Here is a 19,921-nt window from a genome sequence, read left to right as displayed (position 1 = left end):
GCAGTTTCCCAGTTTGTGCTTGCACACTGTATATTTGCACTTGTCAACCAGGCAAGTACATTTTGGGGGTATTTTCATTACAGATAAAGAAGCTGCTCTGCAGAACTAGCAATTTGGGATGAGTAATCTAGGATGAGAGAGTTGCACATCCCACAAGAAGCCACTGAAGTAACTGCATCTCTTAAAATGTGATTTAGAACCCAAAAGCAGTGCAGGGACCAGCTAATTCTAATAGCACAGTCACATTCCCCCGCGCTGAACACAAGCAGCTCTGTGCATAGGGGCAAACAGGACTAAAGAGCACAATAACCCCCTTTTCAGGGAGATGATTTACATTCTGAAAGGCACAATGAGGGAACCCTGCCTGTGCCACCCTATTCAGTTGGATATTGAAGCAGTCACTGGGCAGGATAAATTCTTGTTCTCACTTTCTACACATCTGTACAGAAAATATGGCTAAAATTTGCAAAACAGCTTCTTATTTAAGGAAGAAATACATCTATGATGAATTGATTTGGAGGGTAGCACTTTACGGGAGAGTTCTGAAGACAGAAATCATAGCACATTAGTAGTGTGTTTATAACACACCAAGCATGGAAGTGTATGAATATATATTATCTACTGGAATTCCAAGTTTGAGGGTGTTTACAGATATTTTGGATGCTCTTCCAAACTTAGTTTTGATGCAATCCAAGATTCTGCATTTCACACCAAAGGACTTGCCAACAGCTGAATTTCCACAATGCCAAGGTAAAAGCAAGGCAGTGCTTTAAAATCTAACTCTCGAAGACTTGCTTTAGTAGGTTCTAAGGGTGGGGGCAGATTCAACAAGCCACCAAATTACTGATTCAGGGTAGTTTGGAAAAGAGCACCATTGTTGGCAAAGGAAAGAGTCTATGTCGTGTACTTCCATCTCTCAGTCTGCAGGGACTTGAGCACCAGGGAAGCCACATCACCAGGAACAGCTGACTTGTGTACTGGAAGTACAAGTACAATGTGGTACAGAAAAGCCCTCAATGAAGCAGTGTGAGCACAACTCCTGGAAGCATCATCACTGATACCAAAGCAAGGGATAGGTAAATCACAGCTTTTTCCTCAATACAAAAATAGATACCAGGAAGTGAAGCAGTAAGCAGAACAGACCAAAATATTGCTGCTAGAAAAGAAGAATGGAGCTATCTTTTGGAAAAAGAWTAGGAGGAGGAATTAGGACTGATCTAGCCCTCTGCTGTAAAGTATATGCTATAAARAGCACTCAATGATAAGTTTTGTGAAAGATGTTCAATGGACAGGTAAAATTTTCATCCATTCTTGATAGTATTTCTATTCTTATTCCATTATAATAAACCAGATTTCTAAATTCTAGATTAAGCTGTAGTGGAGTACCATTTAAAACTACTAGATCCTTAGCCACTTCATAAGGAGAAACACAGCACCACATGCAAATGTGTGCTATTGGCATAAGTGTGAAGTCCCTCCAGCATGGTTTTTGGCTTATCCTGTCATGCCAGGGGAATCAGCTTTCCCTCCTTCATAATCTCCATTCCAGTGGAGACTATTCCTGTGCAAGGTTCCATGCTAATAATCAAAGTCACATACTGGCTTTAGTACACCAAAACACAGGAAAAGGARGTGGATTCTCTCTCCCTCCTGGACTGTCCCCCTCTCAGGCTTAAAAGGGAATTTATACTTTAAGATACTCACAAGTTCTGAAAACATGTTTTTTTATTTGCTTGCAGATTCCAGTCTTCATTAATCAGTTATCCCTGTATTTTCTCTTACAATTCAAGAGGTTTTGTGCAGTACGAGCTATAAGCAGGGTGATTTCCTACATCAAATAGATTATAACTCTTGATTGTGGTGGTTTCACATATTTTATTATTTTATTCACCTTAGATGCGCCTACCCACTCAAAAGCAGCAGGAAAAAGAGGCAATTCTGTTGTGCAGGTTTTGTCATTACTCTTACACTGGAAAAAAACCTCAGTAAAGCATGTTTCCCCAGCTAGTTAAAATCTCCCTTATCTTTCCCATACACTGCTATTCCCAATCCCTACTGAACACAAACATACACACAAACATTTATTGGGTACACAGGAAACAAGCCGAAGCAGCAGGAGGCAGAGCTATTACTTTCGCAACTCAGAATGTAGAATCTACCCACCCTGGTGCAGGGTGTTCAGGGACAAGACAGAAGAGAGCGGGATGATAGATGAATCTGGCCCAAGCAATCCTTTATTCTGCAAATAGATCTTGCTAATATAGTAGCATATGAATGATCAGCTTTTTCCCAGAGGCAGCCCTGTCCCCCAACAAGTGAAGGTGTGGAATCTGACATGACAAATATTGATTTCCCCAGAGGAATTTATTTTTCCAAACACAAGCAAGTATTATTGCAAATCAGCAATCAAACCTCAGCAGCAGCTTGTATTTAAAGACACTTAAACTATTATACTTGCAGTGTATATAATATGTAAATAACCATGTAAGCTTCAGTGCAATATGTATTTACATACAATTCCTGTAAATATGTAATAAATGTAAGTATAGCAACAATCAATCATTTCTGAATCAACACTGTTTTTTAAATTATGGTCTGGCTTTATTTTACTTTCTTTTGTTAAAGGCTCAGTACAAAGCCCTGTCAAGAAACAGAAGAGATTCCCAGCAAGCCAGAATGGACTTTAAAGTGTCTTAACAAATACTGCTTATCACATCAATGTGTTAGATCTGGTTTCTTCTACTATTGTTTAGTGCCAATTTAGTTATACAAAGTTAAACTAGGGAAATTGTCCATAAATTTATTTTACTATTTGAAGATTAATTTATAGTCTAATTCTGAAGTCAGTGATACGGCTCCCCTGGCCATGAGACTGGATTTAACCAGCTTTCTTAAGGTAAAGAAAAGTTCTCCAACTTGAAAAGGAAAAAACAATACATTATAAGTGAACATACCTTTCTAAAAAACATTTCTGTAATCCAGATTCATCCTCTTATTTCATCACAGTATATCAAAAGAATAATAAGATAGGACATGGAAACTGGAAAATTTAATTCTTGTGGTATATGCAGCTCTGTCACATTCCTCTTATGAATAAAGCGTATCTGCTACCAATCCCCCTGTAATTTCTTCCATTAACTCATTGTCTATTACTTGCAGTTTATTTGATCTGCCTATTTAGGACAAAGACTGATTTCTGCAATCAAAAGTAACCCTAAGATGATACCAGTTAACTTTGTCATCTGACTCGCTTTCRACACTATGTACATTACACTTTCACTGTTATAGCTGGCATATTTTATGTTGGTTTTATAGCAGAAAACATTCATGGACAAGGAGAACAAGACCAAACCAAAGCAGAATTTTGGTAGTTATAAATATCAGTTGAAAAAAGCATGCTCTGCCTAAAACAAAAGCTTAGCATCATTAAATGTCCTGTTGTACTAACAAGACCCAAGAATAGTATCCTCACAGGCAGTTATTGAAGAATAGTATAATGACCTTGCTTATCAAGCTTACACTGAGATTCACAGTCTAAGGATAGCACTACATTTGATCTGCCTCTAAACTTCTGCTTGAAAATTTCTAATCCAGATCAAAGTACTTCAGCATTTCATCTAACAGACAAGGCACTTCAATTTTAGTTATTGTTTATCACATGAATCAGATCTTACATTCCTCTGTCTTCTCACAAATTAAAAATAAGTTTCTCGATTTATTTCTAGTGTCAAAAATACTTAGAAATTATTAATCCTTTCTTTAAACAATATATCTCCAAACCAATCTTCATTCATCTGTCAAAATCAAATACATACTTCAAGGCAGAAACAAGCTAAACCATCTCAGACTAATTCACTTGGTCAATAAAATCCGTTTTTCTATGGAATATAGGCAAATACTTTCCTCAAAGTAGTGGCAGTTCAACAAGGACAGCAACAAGGACAAATATTACGGGAATTTTCGTAAGATTGTTTCTAAACCACCGGTGGGAAATRGAGGCCTTCAGCATCCAAGTTTAGTCCAATGGACTACATTCTGTTTCAAATGCTATGAGACTGTTTTATGATCATTTTAGCATTTGTCAATACCAACCTTCATATGTAGCCCAACTACTACAGTACTTTTCGTTTGCACATATTTGTGCATATTTTTTGTTCACAAAAGGTACTAAGAAATAGAAGCAACTCTGACAAGTTACAGTCAAAGAAACAGACTGATCTAATCTTAGACTGAAAAAGGAGAAATACAATGGCAAAGCTGTTCTTGAAAGACTGAGAAAAMATCACCCTCTTACCTTTTCTTATCCCTTCCTGAAAACTAAGTAAAGATTAGGATGTTAGGAACAAAATTATTGATGGTGAAAGAACAAAAAAGAGAGAATATTCAGCGAGTTATAGCAGTTACACAATCCTGAGTAATAAACAATGTAAACTGTTCACTGTGTCAGTTGAGAACAGGTGATTTGGGGAGTGTAAAATCAGAAACTATTTAAGAATATCTTGCAAGCTGTCAGAAAAGTTAAAACTTGGCAAACAGAAATTAGGCCAGGATAATTTTAAAAAATCCACTTAGTTTAGAAGAGTAGTAGGAGATATATAATGAAAGAAAATAAAGCAGTTGACAGCAATACATATGAAGCAGGACTACGAAATTGTAATACTGAACAGGGAAAAAAGGAAAATGTAGAAAAATGAATGGCTAGCAGAGCTAAGGAGTCTAAGACTTTTTTTTTTTTTTAAGTACATTAAGAACACAGAATTTGTAAGTGTGCCATATATCTGCATGGTTTATGGCAGAAGTATTAATAGTAATACAAAAAAGCAGAAATAATAAATACTAGTCTTCAAGAAAAAGCTAGATGATGCAGCTGCAGGGTGAGATGCTTTCTATAACAACAGTAATTAAGTAGAGAAAAATGAATCAACAGTTGCTGAAATTGAACAGATCTGGATAACTTGCATCCCAGAATTTTAAGAGAGGTAGCCAAGCAGCATCCAGACTGTCAGAAAAAGATTACATTGCTAAGCTAAAGGAAAAAAAGGGGGCAGGGGAGAGAGTGATAATTATATTCTTGTCAGTGTGGCATCAATTAATGGCAAAATACTGGAGTGGAGCGGTTGATATAGGACTTCAGTAATAAAGGATTAAAATAAAGTAATATTAATCCTAGTCAATATGGATTAACGAAAAGATGGGTTTTTTTGTTTTTTTGTTTTATTTTGAAAGCTTGTCTAATAGACTACATCTTTGAAATGATATGCRTTTCCACAAAACATGAAATGTCACAGCCTATGACATTTTGATTAATAAACTGGAATTATATAAAATCAACATGAAATACATAGAATGGATTTAAAAAAAAATGTTAATAGGTGTCAATACATAGTTGTAAACAGGAATGATCTGGTTTTATCTGAATGCTGCTCTTACCCCATACTAACATTTGTATTGGTAATGTGAAAGGAAACGTAAACCATTACAGATAAAGGCTTGTGCACAGAGAGACTGGAGAATGCTCTAAAATAAAGACAGCAGGACACCAATGCTAAGCAAGAGAATAGGATTACCAGGAAAGCTGAGCAAAGAGGAAAAGCRATTGTGCCAAATGAAAGTCTAACAAAAAGTATGTTGTCATATTTACACAATAGAAAACTACACTGGGAACGCACAGTTTAGAAAAGAGACTTAGAGTCACAGGAATTAATCAGACTTAGGTATCAGCATGACATTGCAACAAAGGTTTAATATCAGTTTGTCTGCTTGGGGTTCCCTTAAACATCCAGCGATGATGTTAAATTACCTTCCGTATTTGGCACTGGTGCAGAAGCAGCTGGAATACTGCCTCATTCCAGTATTTATAATTTTTAAAGCATATGAATGTATTGGAGAACATTCAGAGGAGAGACAAACAGAACAAATCAATTAGAAAACATACTTTGTAAAAGGCCAAAGAACTCCATCTATTTAGATTAATCGAAGAGAAGCTTGCGGAGTGACTCAAGTGCCTAAGCAGCTACAAGCCAGGAAYATATATTTCCTAACAGACATCTTCACAATCTAGAAATACAAAGGTATAAAAACTTCAAACAATTGAAGACTGTAACTATTAACAAATAGGAAGTGCATGTTTTATTTGTTGTTTTTCTTAAGGATAATTTCTCGAGTAAGTTACCAAGAGCAGTAGGAGATTTTCTCTCAAAAGTCATTTTTAACATTTTTAACAAGATAAAATGTCCTTTTGAAAGATCTAAAACAAGTAGGAATTGTTTTGGGGAAGTCCTTTGGCCTTGTCAAGTAGTGAGGAGTCAGATCACTGGAGTCTGCCTCTCTRCTCTTTAGATCTATGAAATAATTCCATCAAACACTGTTTCTGGTGTAAATGCCAGGTACACCAATATTCTGGTGCTTTTGAGGGCATATCAATGATCACTGACCAAACAGGGATGGTAGAGGGCAATGAGTAAGTGAGGTAATTTGTAATTAAATGCAAGTTAATTTGTTACTCCTGTTGTTCTGTTATGAATGCTAGTCCAGTATTCACATAATAACTCACATTAATCGACATTATCTTTTAAAATACTTGGTTGGCAGTCTCTTTTCCTCAGTGCCAAAGAAGTCTTCCACCACAAGCAGAGAAAAAGTAATTTATATTTGCTTTCAGATTATAACTTAGAGAGTTTAGGATGACTGGTCCTTTGTCTTTGAAGTCATATGCATGTCTGTCTGTGCAATAGGTATAAAACTAAGTTTAAAATTTGATTACAGTTAAAGCCAATGCTTAACACTAAAGGTAAAATATTTTGCTTTGTAAATAAGAAAACAAGATTTTAGCTTTTTTTTTCTTTCTAATCTCTTCTTCCAACATTATTTAGTTTGAACTGGGCAAAGAGTTATTCAAGTGAAAATAAACAAGGCAGATGGTAAAACATCTGTATTGTCTGGAATYCCATCAAGTTACCAGCTACCACAGTACTGCTAGGTACAACAGCTTATCACCAGTACCAGTAGAATTAATCAATCCTTGGAGAAGTGTCTAAGCTAGCCCATAAAGCAATGGCTTTTCATCTCTAGTGGTCTTTTTCAAGCAAGACTAGATTCTTGATTAAACTCATCCAATATAGCTCCTCTAAATTTTCACAAAGATTCAGCTGCCACTGCTACTATATGTCTCAGTTTCTCTCTAAGCAGAAGAAACTGGTGTTTCTAGAATTGTAGACTGATTCAGAAATGCCTTTATGCACAGTTTTAAAAGGCCATTCCTATTCCCCACAACACTTAAATATGCTTTGAAACCTCTGATGAAATTCAGTGCCATTCTAATACAAATACTGTACTAAACAGAAAAAACTTTGAAAATTTTAGGGAAGAATTCCCCAACTTAGAACCAATAGAAAAGGGTTTTGGTTTTAGGATCTTCTAACTTGGATCATATCATGCTCGCTTACAAACCATTACAGCAATGGCTGTATGATGCTGGGGAAAAAAAAGAAAAGAAAAGAAAAACAATAAAAGCCTGTTTCTGCCAATTTTGAAGAGATACATATCCCCATCCTACAGGGCTGGTGCAATGCTTATCAAAAATCTAATAAAGGACTCAATCTCAAGAGAAAGCTACTCTGGAAAAAGCATTACTACCAAGGTATGCTAGCACATACTAACCATGTCTTACTTCTGGTTAGGATGAAAGGTGGATGCAATTCTTACAGAATCGTGTAAGGCAATACACTCCAAGGTAAGTCTAAAAAGTATAAAAGGAAAATCAAGTTTCATACAAGAGGTGAGATAACCTAAGAGCCCAGTTACATCTCACTTAATATAAGCTCTTACAACAAAATGAGTAAGGTGTATTTAAACAGCAAGTATCACCTCCAAATATCCCAAAGTTCTTGACAAACTAAAATCCAATTTACAAGTTATTTACATGGAAATAATTTCTTTCATTCTGGAAATATAGCTGGTCTTTCAGACACAGCAGTTACATCACCAGTCTGGGAAACTGGCAGCATCTTCAGCTAGCAGTGATTTAGACTATGCAATAACACATAAGCTCATGGGCTCAGAACCCCTTAAAGCGGAACCAGTAGCACTGTTACTAAATCTTCTGTGGGAAGCTGGCACTGAGCAGACTACAGGATCATTTATTGCTGTTTATATGTTTCTATTGTCACCTACCCACTCATATTCAGCTTTTCATCTCAGGTAAAATGAGTGGCTCTTCCAGCCTGAAGAGCTATAAGCATACTGCTCTCCAGCACAAAGCTAAATTGATCCTGGTTTCTTTATGCTCCTTCTGTTGGGGTGTGGAGATAGAAGAGCCATCTCTCAGCATTGCAGCAAAACTAAGATCCTAGTCAAATCAGGAAAGCCAAACGGCAGCCTCAGCATAATCACTGAAAATAAAAGGAATTTGCAATCTAATTCAACAAGCTAGGGAGATGGATTCATGAACACAGGCACAAGATTGTGAAGTGATTTGGCCAATGCCAAATACCACTTCAGTGAAAGGTAAGAGTAAAGCAGGTCTCCTAAGCTCCAGAAAAGTGTGTTGTCCACATTTTGTAGGTTGAATAGCAAAGATTAGCGATTCTTAACACAAACCAAAATACTCCTTTAGAATTCAAAATTCAACWGTATTAGCCGCCTCCTCTAATGACCTCAGAGTTTTGAATAGGAAAGGACCTTATTTTAAATGTCTCACTTTGCCTGAGAAGAATTACAATGATTACACAGTTGTATAAATACCTCTGCTCAGGGCACATCTTCATTTATTTAAAAACAGAACTGTTGTTAAAAAGTGGCAGCTTTACTATAGGATAGAGCATAAAAAGAACTGTCTTATCAGCAGGAAGCTCTGTATTCTTTAGGGATTCAGAAGCAAGGGGAAAGAAAGCCAAACATATCAGCCTTATAGTCATTATTCTGGCCTCTTAGAAACCTCCTAGAAACAGGTAGATCAAGAGGAAACAGATTAGCAGCCCTTTAGGCAAGGCTTAAAACTCGATCTTAATCTATCACAAAGCAGGAACCAAAAACAAGGTGGAAAAGCTTAACAGAGAGCTCCCTTTAATTTCTATTTCCATATTACTAGAAGTTAGAAAAATATAGCGTTCCCTGAAGTAGAGAAGTTTTTGATCTATGTTTAAAAATATTTTTAAAATATAAGCCTATCAGACCTGAGGTCTGTATCCAAAACTGTATTTGATGTCAACCCTTTTTCTACCTGTCTTCTATTTCCCRTTAATTAAATCATTTATGCATATATTTATCTTTTAGTCCATGCTTATGTGTTATTCTGAGTAGTGCATGAATTTATTTTCTTAATTACAGAAAATAAAGTTACCAAAATACACAGCGTTCATATTGATGTTTTTCTCTATGTTATGACTTTGAGGAAAAACAGGGAAATTATTGTTTTGTATATTCATCCCAATATGTGAGAACATAGACTGATTCCAGCAGCCCTCAGAATACATGGTGTGTATATATTTTTTTATTTTCATATATATATATATATATATATATTTTTTTTTTTTCAACATTAAAAAAATGTTAAGGGAATGGTATGCGCTGAGAAGCCTGCACTTCCTGGCTTTCTTGCATACAATCTAACCACAAGTCACAGCAAATACTCCCTGGAGACTGGCAACAGCTGCTAGCTAAAGGTTTAGACCTAATGGTGTTCACATAATTTCTGGTTCAGTGGCACTCAGAAATGCAGCCTCTGTGCAAACCATCCCTCTGCATTAAAAGAGCTGATGAGGTTTACCTCTGCTGTCCAGAGGTGTCTGACACAGGATTGTTACTGGTGCATTTTTCCCTGTTAAGTTATAAGTTTATGGTTATGAATGTAAAACAAAAATCCACTAACACGTATCAAAATAGCATACAAAATTAAAAAAATGCAGAAAAGCTTACAGAAACTCAAGAAGCCCTGTGAAAGAGGGAATTCACCCTGACACAAATTGGTTAAGGGCAAAGAGACAAACTGTGCTGGTGGGGCTACTCGGTTCCCACAATTTATTCTTTAATAACTTCTACTGCAATATTTCTGGGGCACATCAAAGAACAATACAGGCTGATGTTGGTAATCCTTCTCACATATAAAAACTTTCATTACAGAGTGTTAAAGGCATCATTCTGTCTGAGAAATGGGAATTGATAGGGGTTGGCTTTTTTCTATCCTGGGGAAATATCTAAGGCTCTTTCTCATGGTGACGCTGAGTACTCTTGCCAGAATTTGTTCTGAAAGCTGCAGATGTGCAATATGATGAAAAATCTCTTTGATAAATGGGAAAAGGGAAAAAAAAGTTCAGCAGACCACTTTTCTGTGTCAGACCTAGAAACTGCTTTCCATTCTAATTAGTTTTAAAATGTTTCTTGTAAACACTTTTCTATTTCTTCCTCCAGAGTTGTCAGCACTAATTTTTACAGAGATGCCTGTATTCAACATCTTTGCTTATACAAACAGGGTAAAACAGGTTTTATTCTTTATCCATAAGAATTGCAAAGTTCCTTTCGTTTTTGTAGTTACAGTGGTCAGATAGACTGAGTTGGCTAAGGCAAACCCTCATCATTTCAATTTCAATTCAGTGCGATATTCTTGCTCGCTTCCCAAGCTAAACTGCTGCACTCTGTGGCTGTCTTAATTATGCAGTTGACAAAGTCTACCCCAAAAAGGATTCCATTTTGGAAACCTAGCAGAACTACTTATGCATTTAGTACACAGCATAAACTTCAGAGGTTTGAAGGGATGGCACTGCATTTCCTAGCCTCATGAAAAATCAGGTAGTCTCACTTTTTTAATACACATTTATGGAATTACAAAATGAGAATATGTAATAAAACCAAGAGTATAAATTATCCTCTCAGTCTTTAAACAAGCAAATCAGATTAGAGCCTTACTTGATCTACAGAAATAAATGAGCATTGAATTTGGCCCAAAATTCATATTGAAGATAACCACAGCCCTACTGCCGTAGCCAGTAAAAGTTGCCAACAGTGCATCAAGATACCAARATTTTTAAACAGAGGCTATTACCCACTGCTGCTTTTTTTTTTCCCCAAACCTAGGGGAAAAAAAAACTGCTTACTAGATGCTGAAATCTTCAGCAGAAGAGAATCTGTAGTTCTCTTCTCATTACTGTGGTGTATGTGAAAAGTAACTTCCTTGACTTCAGCGAAGCTTGATGAATACAGACTAGAAAGAGGAGAAACAGTCCCTATGTTTTATTAAAGCCTTTAAAAATTGATACAAAGAGTGCTCCAGTAACAAGTGCTGACAGCTTTGATTAACATAACTGCATTTCTTTCTTATTCCTTTTCATATCCATTGTATTAAAAAAAAATCCATTTCACACAGTTCACCTATTCTTAAATTCAAAACAACCAAAAAATAAGCCTAAAACTTTCTCCGCAACATCTCAGGCTACATAAATGGGCAGGGTCTACAATGGGAAGAAGGCGCTGCCTGTGTTGTGCGATTGTTACTGCAAGTGTTGTTCTTGTACCAAATACTTCCAGCAGGCACATGGGACCACTGTGTCACACACAGGCAGACAGAAAAAACAGTATGATCTCTGCCCAGATCAGTCTCCAATGGGAATAGATGCAACAGAGAGGGGGATACAGATAGACAGGACCAAGGAAACAGTGAAACAGCAGTCACCGCAACAGGTGCTAGTCTCAGCACCCAGGAAGTCTGCTCATTGCCAAGTTTGAGGGAAAGCAGCAGGGTGAAGAGGGTTTGTTGGGGGCGGAGGGTTGTTTTTTTAAAAAAATAGATACTTTTTTCAAGTTTTTCAAGCAGGAGGGCCATCATAGGCAAAAGCACTATGAGGAGGTTTCTTTCAAGCAYGTATACCTGAGTAACTGCTAGGGTTTAACATCACCCTAATACACTTAGCTCCTCTTAGTTTCTTATTTCCCTAAGAAGGCTACAGAAAAGAGCATTCCCTCTAGTCCCAAGAGATTTGAAACAAGGTTTCCCATGCAGTAACAGTATCAACTATTGGCCTTGAATGGCCTTAAGACCATCCAAGGTTTATCTTAGTCACTTTTTCTGTTCCCTCCCCCCCTTTTTTTTTTAAGTAGCCAAAAGCAAACAGCTTTAAAATCATATTACCTTCTCTCAGCCAATTGTTTGCAAACATTATAATRTAGCATAATAATGTATGCAGTTAAAGTTCAAAAGTTAGACTTCAAAGCAAAAGCCAATGAGAAGAACTATATATAACCTGTAAATTAAGCTGCAACAAAATCAGTGGTAAGGGGTTTAGGCTGACTTTTGACACAGAGTTGGGAGCACAAAAGGAAAAGGGATTGCTTATATCTTTTAGRTTTATGTTTGGCTTCTAAAGGACTTCCCTCCCAATCAACTTTTCCAGTGATCAACTAACAGAGCAAAAACTAAAGGCCAAATCCTTCAAAAATATACATACTTAAGACACAAATAAGTTACAACTTTTATGCATGCATTAATATTGGCTTTAATAGCACTACTTGTTAAGAGTCAAACTGCTAGTGATGTGTATGCATATATGTCTTTCCAGCACTGGGAATGTTCTGCTTTTGAGGACAGAAAACATGATTTCCTGTTACTCAGTGACAATTGTTAATAGTCAAATTCATTTCAGTAGGATGACTTCCAAGCTTAAAGTTAAATGTGATGGCTCTGTCAAGGCCTACTGACTACAGCATCTTAGTATTACCAGAACACTGCCAAGACTTGACTTGCTTAGGCCCTTCAGACAGCAATTTGGGAGAGAATTATTAACAGTGAAAATTACTGTAAGACCACCAAACCTTATACAAAAGCTGAGAAGGCTAAGAGAGACCCTAAAAGTTCTTCCAAATTTTTCGTTTTCTGCCTAAACTGACTTGGAGTTATGGTATCCCTTTAATTTATGCTTCTGTCTTTGATGTAGCTATTAACTGAAAGTGGCACTGACCTTGGCTGGATGACAGACRTAATCGTTTCCCAAGGATAAACTGCTCTTGAACAGTTCTTTATTATCAGACAGGCCTGTGATTTCTTTTAAACACTAGCCATACCTGTATTTACTCTTCTGTTTCCCTTGTACTGAAAAAGCAAATGAATCTCATTAGGACAGAACATGCTAAAAATCTATTACATTGCCAGCTTGCTGTATTCCAGAATTCAGATCAACTTCCTGTTGTGTTGAAGAAATACTTATATGAACATTAATGAAAATTATTGGATAGTGAACACTTTGAACATGAGAACATTCTGCTCATAGAAGCACATAAAAGGTTTAATCATTAATTTTTTTAAAGCTTGGCCCCAAATCAAATCCTCCTTACTCAGCAATCAAAAGCAGCTTATTCAAGTGCCCAGGAATCTGATGGGATATACCTTATCAACACYGATCTTTTAMAATCTATCAGGCAAAATTTATTTTKGCTGYCAGTTAGCCTTTTGCAYGCCTCAAAACAGGAAGAATCTCCATGCAAAAAATCACATCCTTTGCTCACAGAGAAAGATAGGACATCCTAGTGTTACTGCTGCACATTTRCCACTTTTCCTTCCTAAAAGAAGCACAGATCTTAAAATACAGTAACAAAACAGACTTTGCTTCCTTTCATCTTCTGTACTACTTAGAGAAATATTCTTGTAGCTCCTTAGTCTTTCCTAGCAACTTATGTCTCAAGACTTGATGCATGTACCCTTATTTTAATATAATCATCAATAACTCATTCTTTCTTGCCCATCATCCATTGTACTATTTTTCAGTATTACTGTAAAGATCCTGAGCGGTCCCTATGTGAAAAGAATTTCTGAAATCCAGATCTGKTACTTGCCTTACATGAATTTTTCCTTCCTACTCTGTTTATAYATTGAAAAATACTGCCATGTTGCTTGACATAATCTGTATTTCACAGTGCTATGGCACCTGCAATGCAGCAAACCCCTTTACTGTATATTAGTACAAATTAACTCTGCTATCCTCTGTGCTGTGACCTCACATACATCAGATGTCCTTCCTTCCAAGGCACAGAGTGGTACTAATTCTTTTGTGCACCTGAAGTAAAAAATGCTGCCTAAAATTTAAAAAAAAAAACAAAAAACCACACATGTAGCTAGCATCTCTGAGATGCCATCCACCAATGCTCTCACAAAAAATATTTTTAGTCTTACAGGACCATTTTCTAATCTGGGAAAAGCACATCTCACAAATAAGCCCCCAAGATATCCTCTCTCAATTCACAGTATCAGGATTCCGAAGAGAAATCTGGATTTCTATGAACTTATTCATTCACTCTTCATTGCATTTTCATTCACTGTAGCCTTACTTGCCTCCCYCATCCTGTTTTTATATACAATGAAAAATAGCTTTTAAGGAGCACAACTCTTCTAATTWATCTATTTCCATCTTTCCTTTTTAGACATGCACCTGCTTCCCCCTCCACCCCCTTTTTCCATCTCTATTATTTCACTCCCTTTTTCATGATTTCATAATATCAAGGGAGGGAAAGGGATAACTTGCATTAATCTTAGAAATTCCAGTACGCAAGTTGCAAAATATTWTATGTGAATACTTCATAATATATTGATACACTTATTTGCAAGCCCTCTAGTCTTAGAAGAGCCAAAGTAAAAGCTTTTATAAAACAATTACTAATTTCAGTTCTCTGTATTCAAATTAAAACACTATAAAGGAGAGTGATTTTTAAGGAGCACTTATTTGCACTATTCAGGAACCTATTCAAAAGTGTTTAAGTGTTCAAAAGCGTGTGTCTTGTTTTGCTTACATTTGCAGCCACTAAGAACAACTGGTTAAATCTTTTCAAAAAAATTGTGCCAGGTTGGCATAAAACATTCATTTTCCTTTTTGTTTAGCATAAGAATTTGTTCCTTAGAAAGSAACAGAATTGTACAGAATGAGGAAAAAGAGAATGAGCAGAGGCACACAAGTTCCTGAACAGTACATATTAAAAAGTATTTTTTTAAAAGAAAGGTTGAAAGAAAATAAAAGGTTTCCACTGCAATTGCTTGCTTGAATCTTTCTCCTTTAATACAAGTGATTACTTCAGTAACTTCACCTTTGCCTTCTAAAAATTTCATCTACGCCCTTCTTGATCAGTCTGCAGCAGATGCCTACCACAACATCACCCATGCTGGTCTGTCCCGTAAGCACTCAGCCGGCTCATCCCCTCTTTCAAAGCAAAGCTCCATGCGTGAAGACGACTCCTTTCCATAGAGTACAACCCCAGTCCTCMCCTTCCCAGCCTCTCCATCCTGTATCCACACATCTCAGCACTCCAGTCAGGCAACTATCCCAACGCATGTCTGTTATCCCAAAGACACCACAGTGCTGTGACTGCACGAACTTCTGATTCTTCCTCTTTGCTTCCCATGCTGTGTACATTCATGTATCGCTAATTCGAATACAGCAAGTCAAATCAAAATTCTTTAGTTATTGACTGCTATTTTAAGAAGAGTGGCTGCTCAGGCATCCAGATTATCAAACTTTCTGAACTGAAAARAAGTTACTTATTTTAAAACTGGAAGATTCTTATTCTCTAAASTGGTGGAGTCAAGGTCAATTGATGACTAGAATAGAACATTCCCTGAAAGTATGTATTTGAGACAATATTTAAGACACAGATATTTTGACACTGCCTAATGCAAGAAGCAATAATCAAGAACATGAATAGCCAATTTCTTTAAAAATTGCCATTAAACACTAAACATAGCTCTCCCTTGAAGATAATAACTTGGAAGTATAACTGCTTATATTGGATGGTTATTTTACGCAGCTATTTAATGTAATTTGTCTGTCTTTTAATAAAATTTAATTGGTGGTAATACAGAGGTACAAGTTGACTCAAGGCTTCCAAAAAGCAGAAGCCCATGCTCTTCTGACTGTGGACCAAAGTTTAAGATCAGCTGAAGGTTACCAAGAAAAGGGAGGGAGGGACCCCTTCACAATGAATCATTCTCAGACCTGAGAATCACTAAAATTAGCAAAATTTACTGACATGACCAACGTTTTGGAGAACTCAAAGTCATCATACTCAGTATTTTTAAGGTGTATTCCAATTTTCTGCTATTCTAAACTCCCAAGCCAAAAGGAGTTATCTACATAGGTTTAGTGGCTACCACATTATAATATCAAATCCACTCCCTGGAACTCAAATTAAATCTCACAGATTTACCCCAAGTAGAAAAACTGGCCTACTGAGATGTTGGAGTACTTCCATTAATAATTGTTTAATATTAATAGCTTCTGGTGTGTCCCTTTTAAACTTACATTTCAGAGAGTCATTTGTTAAGGATGACCTAACACAGGACAAGTCTGCTGAAACTGGAAAACCTCTTAAATTCCAAGTTGTCCATCTCTATTTCAAGGCCAAATCCTCAAAAAAAAAATTAGACAAATCTGCCTTTGATGTCTACTGAAGAAAGAGCACGATTTCTTTGAGTAATTATCATGGGACCAACCACAGGGACCCTGAAAGGAGTCAGTCCTCAGAAGAARCAGTTTCTAAGCTCTCCAGAGAACAGAACTACTGGACCAGGAGTCTTTCAACATTAAGCTTCAAATTCCCTAGGAAACCAAATGCAAAACAACCTTATAATGTTAATGAAATACCAGGTTGGAATACCAAGTAGTCAGATGTAGTTAGTATTAATTTTTCTTCTATAAGGTTAACTATGCCATGTTATGTTCAGACAGTACTTCCAAAGTCCTTTTTCTTAAACACATACATTAATATCTKATTTGCAAGGTGAAAAATTAATATTGTACAAGGAACCAGGGACTAAGTGGGTAATGCTTTTGCTGCTGCAATCTTGGGCTAAAGACATACAAACGTCCCTCTGTTCCCATCTCACCCCAAGCCTCTTTCACGAAATGGGACCACATGGATGTTGCATCATCCACCCACAGAAGCCACCAGAAAGTACAATGATAWAATTTACAATCTGTTTGGAAGGTAGGCAAACCATGCAACATAAGGAAACAWGGACTTCTAAAAGCAGAAATAACAGAACAACAGCAAAGCCTACCTTGCTTTGAGAAAGCTACCATTTACCAATTTAAATGTGAAAATGTTATAAGTGAAAAAATAGCTTACACTGTGAACACTACCAGACAGCAGATAATTGGGTGCATAGGTGGGGATGAATGTCCAAAACTGAACTTCAGCTCTCAAGCAGAAGCCTGCTACTTGCTAGCTACACCTGGTACAGGCTGCTTGTACATTTTGGTAAGACCTGAACTAAAAATGGCATGTMTTGAATCCTCCAGTTAAGAGTCACTTAAAGCAAAACCACCAGTTAGGAGGCTGAAGACTCRTTGTGTTCCTGTATATAGACAAACGGAGGTTCTGGAAAGAGGAGGAGGCCRAAAAGCATTCCCCAAAAGAAGCAGTGGTCTCTGAAAGAGYCGGGAAAGAAGGTTGTAACCATGGCTGSAGGAAAGATCCTGGAAGTGGGTGAAGATTCTAGAGATTAGACAAATACATGGAGACAAATGCCAGGGGACACCCAGGGACCTTGGCCAATAATGCCCAAGACCTGTAACTGTGAGCAGTGGCACAGTACAAGCCAACATGACTTTCTGCCCAACCTTCCCAGAGCAGTGGCTTCCCTGCTGGGAAGGGAAGTCAAGACCTAGCAAACATAACACTGGCAAGAAGCAAGCGAATGAGCATGTGAGATAAGTAGGGTCAATACATGTCTACTTTTGATCAACAGTTTGGACCTCTTATTTCCACTGCCAGGGTTGCGTTGGATTTGCTACACACTAACTGCAGCAAGCAAAACCTAATCAAGCCTGCTAAGCAATCATGGGTGTCACTCACAGGTCACATGGGTGTCTTGTATCTCTAGGAGCAGCCAGAACAGAAAAATCACACGATACCCCTTTGAGGCCAGAACAGGTGGAGGTGAGAGGCATAGAGTCTGCAGCAGCTYGATCCAGAGACACAAGGCCTGGGAGAAGTGCAGGTAGCCCAGATATATGCACCATCTAACTTCAGGCATCCAATATTTAGTTATCAATGAAGACAGACAGGCGTGAGCAGATGGATAATTTAGGTGCTCAGCTTCTCCTAAACAAATCRTATTTCAGTTAACGGCTTATTGTCAACGCAGTGTAGTGTTAAAATAGTAAGATATTGAACCCCTAGGATAAAAGATGAAAAGCAAACTCCCTTGTCACTCTCAGCCTTACTAGAACTCACCAAAGATGACCATCAACATGGAACACCAGCAAGTTTAATAAAAACAAGACCATAACAGGATTTTTGAGGTTATGGTGAAAGCAACCTCTGCTYAAAGGCAGGCAAAAGCATGTTTCAAAGAGATGATTTAGTGTTTATTTTCAAAAGACAATCAACATCTGAACTCCAGGCTTAAAATTTCAATGTTTTCTTCTATAGTTAGCAAGAAAATTTTCCTTGTCCACAAGGGAGACCTAATCAGCGATACTTTTCCCTRATACAATAACATCTGGCAATAACAATTATATTGATTATCCGATTTCAACTGCATTTGCAGAACAAAGCCTTRAGCGTGAGTGAATAATTCTCACCTCTCCATCATGGTTTATTACTATGAAGGCAGTGATTGAACTGAGGGAGGGAGCTTTCTGTTGCAAGTCTTGCAGGTACATTTAAATACCACCTAGCTCTTTTTCARATAAGCACACAGTAACTGGATAATTAAGCCTCTTGCTATATTTGCCTACTGCTCAGGTTTTGGGGGCCCATTTCCATTTTGCCCTTCCCACAAAAGCAGACATAGAAACCAGTCTACATGAGTAAACTACTGAACTGCTGCACTGTCAGACACAGTGTGCCTTTATGACAGCAAAATTCTTCTTAAGGAGACACAAGAGAAATGAGCTTTGATAAACTACCATATTTCAGACCTCATCTGTTTTATAGCTAGAAACTGGATGAAACAATGCTTCTGAGTGAGTGAGAAAAYGTAATCTCCTGTTGTTGCTTTCCACCTTCTCTCTACTCGCCCATTAGAAAAAAAACAACACACATTCACCACTCTATCATTTAGTACAAACTCCCAAAGAAAGCAAATTTCAGGGCAAAAATCTAGGTAATTAGACACTGGCCTCCCAGCACATCCCACTATAAGAAATTCTGCACAAGAAATCACAACTGATATCAACAAATAGATACAGCAGCTACATAAGGTTAACATGCAAATGATGTTTTAAATTAACCTGCTTGTTGTGAAAATATTAATATCATCCCATTTTGTAGATTCATTATTGGCAAGTTAAACAGATTATTTTTATTATTTTACCATAATTTGGGCTGTGTGCATTATTCAGCTAAACAGCATTAACAAAATTACTACATTATTTTACAGAAATACAGAATGTAATTAGTATTTTACTTTGCATATGCAGTTGCTACTATACTATCATAAAGAATTAACTGATGAACAAGATTCAGGATATGACCATTTGCCCTTTTTTCAATCATTAGATTTTGTAATGAAATGGCACTGCTCAATTCAGTTTCTAAATATCTAAACACAGAATAATGAACTGGAGATGTTCTGGAAAGAAGGCCAGGGAATGCTGTGCTGATAATAGCATCGTGTTCACATAACAAGAATGAACTGGTAACATCGTGGACATAACAAGAGTTCATTGCATGATGAGGATAACATTGTGATTCCACTATATTAAGCTGATTCATTCTCCTTTCTGTGCATGTGCCTTTTGCTTCCAATGCATCACGTTGGAGTATTTGGATTTTTCTTAATTATTCCATGAAATCATAAAGTGGGGAAAGATAAGAAGCCCTAACTATACTACAAAACAACTCAGGAATGAGTTTCTGCTTTTTCTAATCTTTCTGATTTATTGATTCTAATAAATTTTGCCTGTTGGTGTTGAATGCAAGTACAAATACCGTGCAACACTCA

General features: G+C 37.0%; 1 protein-coding gene across 7 annotated transcripts in view; it reads right to left on the bottom strand.

Moving 5' to 3' along the window:
• The window catches only part of FHIT (fragile histidine triad), a 624,940-nt gene that overhangs the window by 450,196 nt on the left and 154,823 nt on the right, over positions 1–19,921 (bottom strand). The window lies entirely within an intron of this gene.

Source organism: Apteryx rowi, unplaced genomic scaffold (assembly GCF_003343035.1).
Source record: "Apteryx rowi isolate R43461 unplaced genomic scaffold, aptRow1 scaffold_75, whole genome shotgun sequence".
Lineage (NCBI taxonomy): Eukaryota > Metazoa > Chordata > Aves > Apterygiformes > Apterygidae > Apteryx > Apteryx rowi.
The sequence above is the reverse complement of the archived record's forward strand: the minus strand, read 5'-3'. Positions and strand labels throughout refer to the sequence as shown.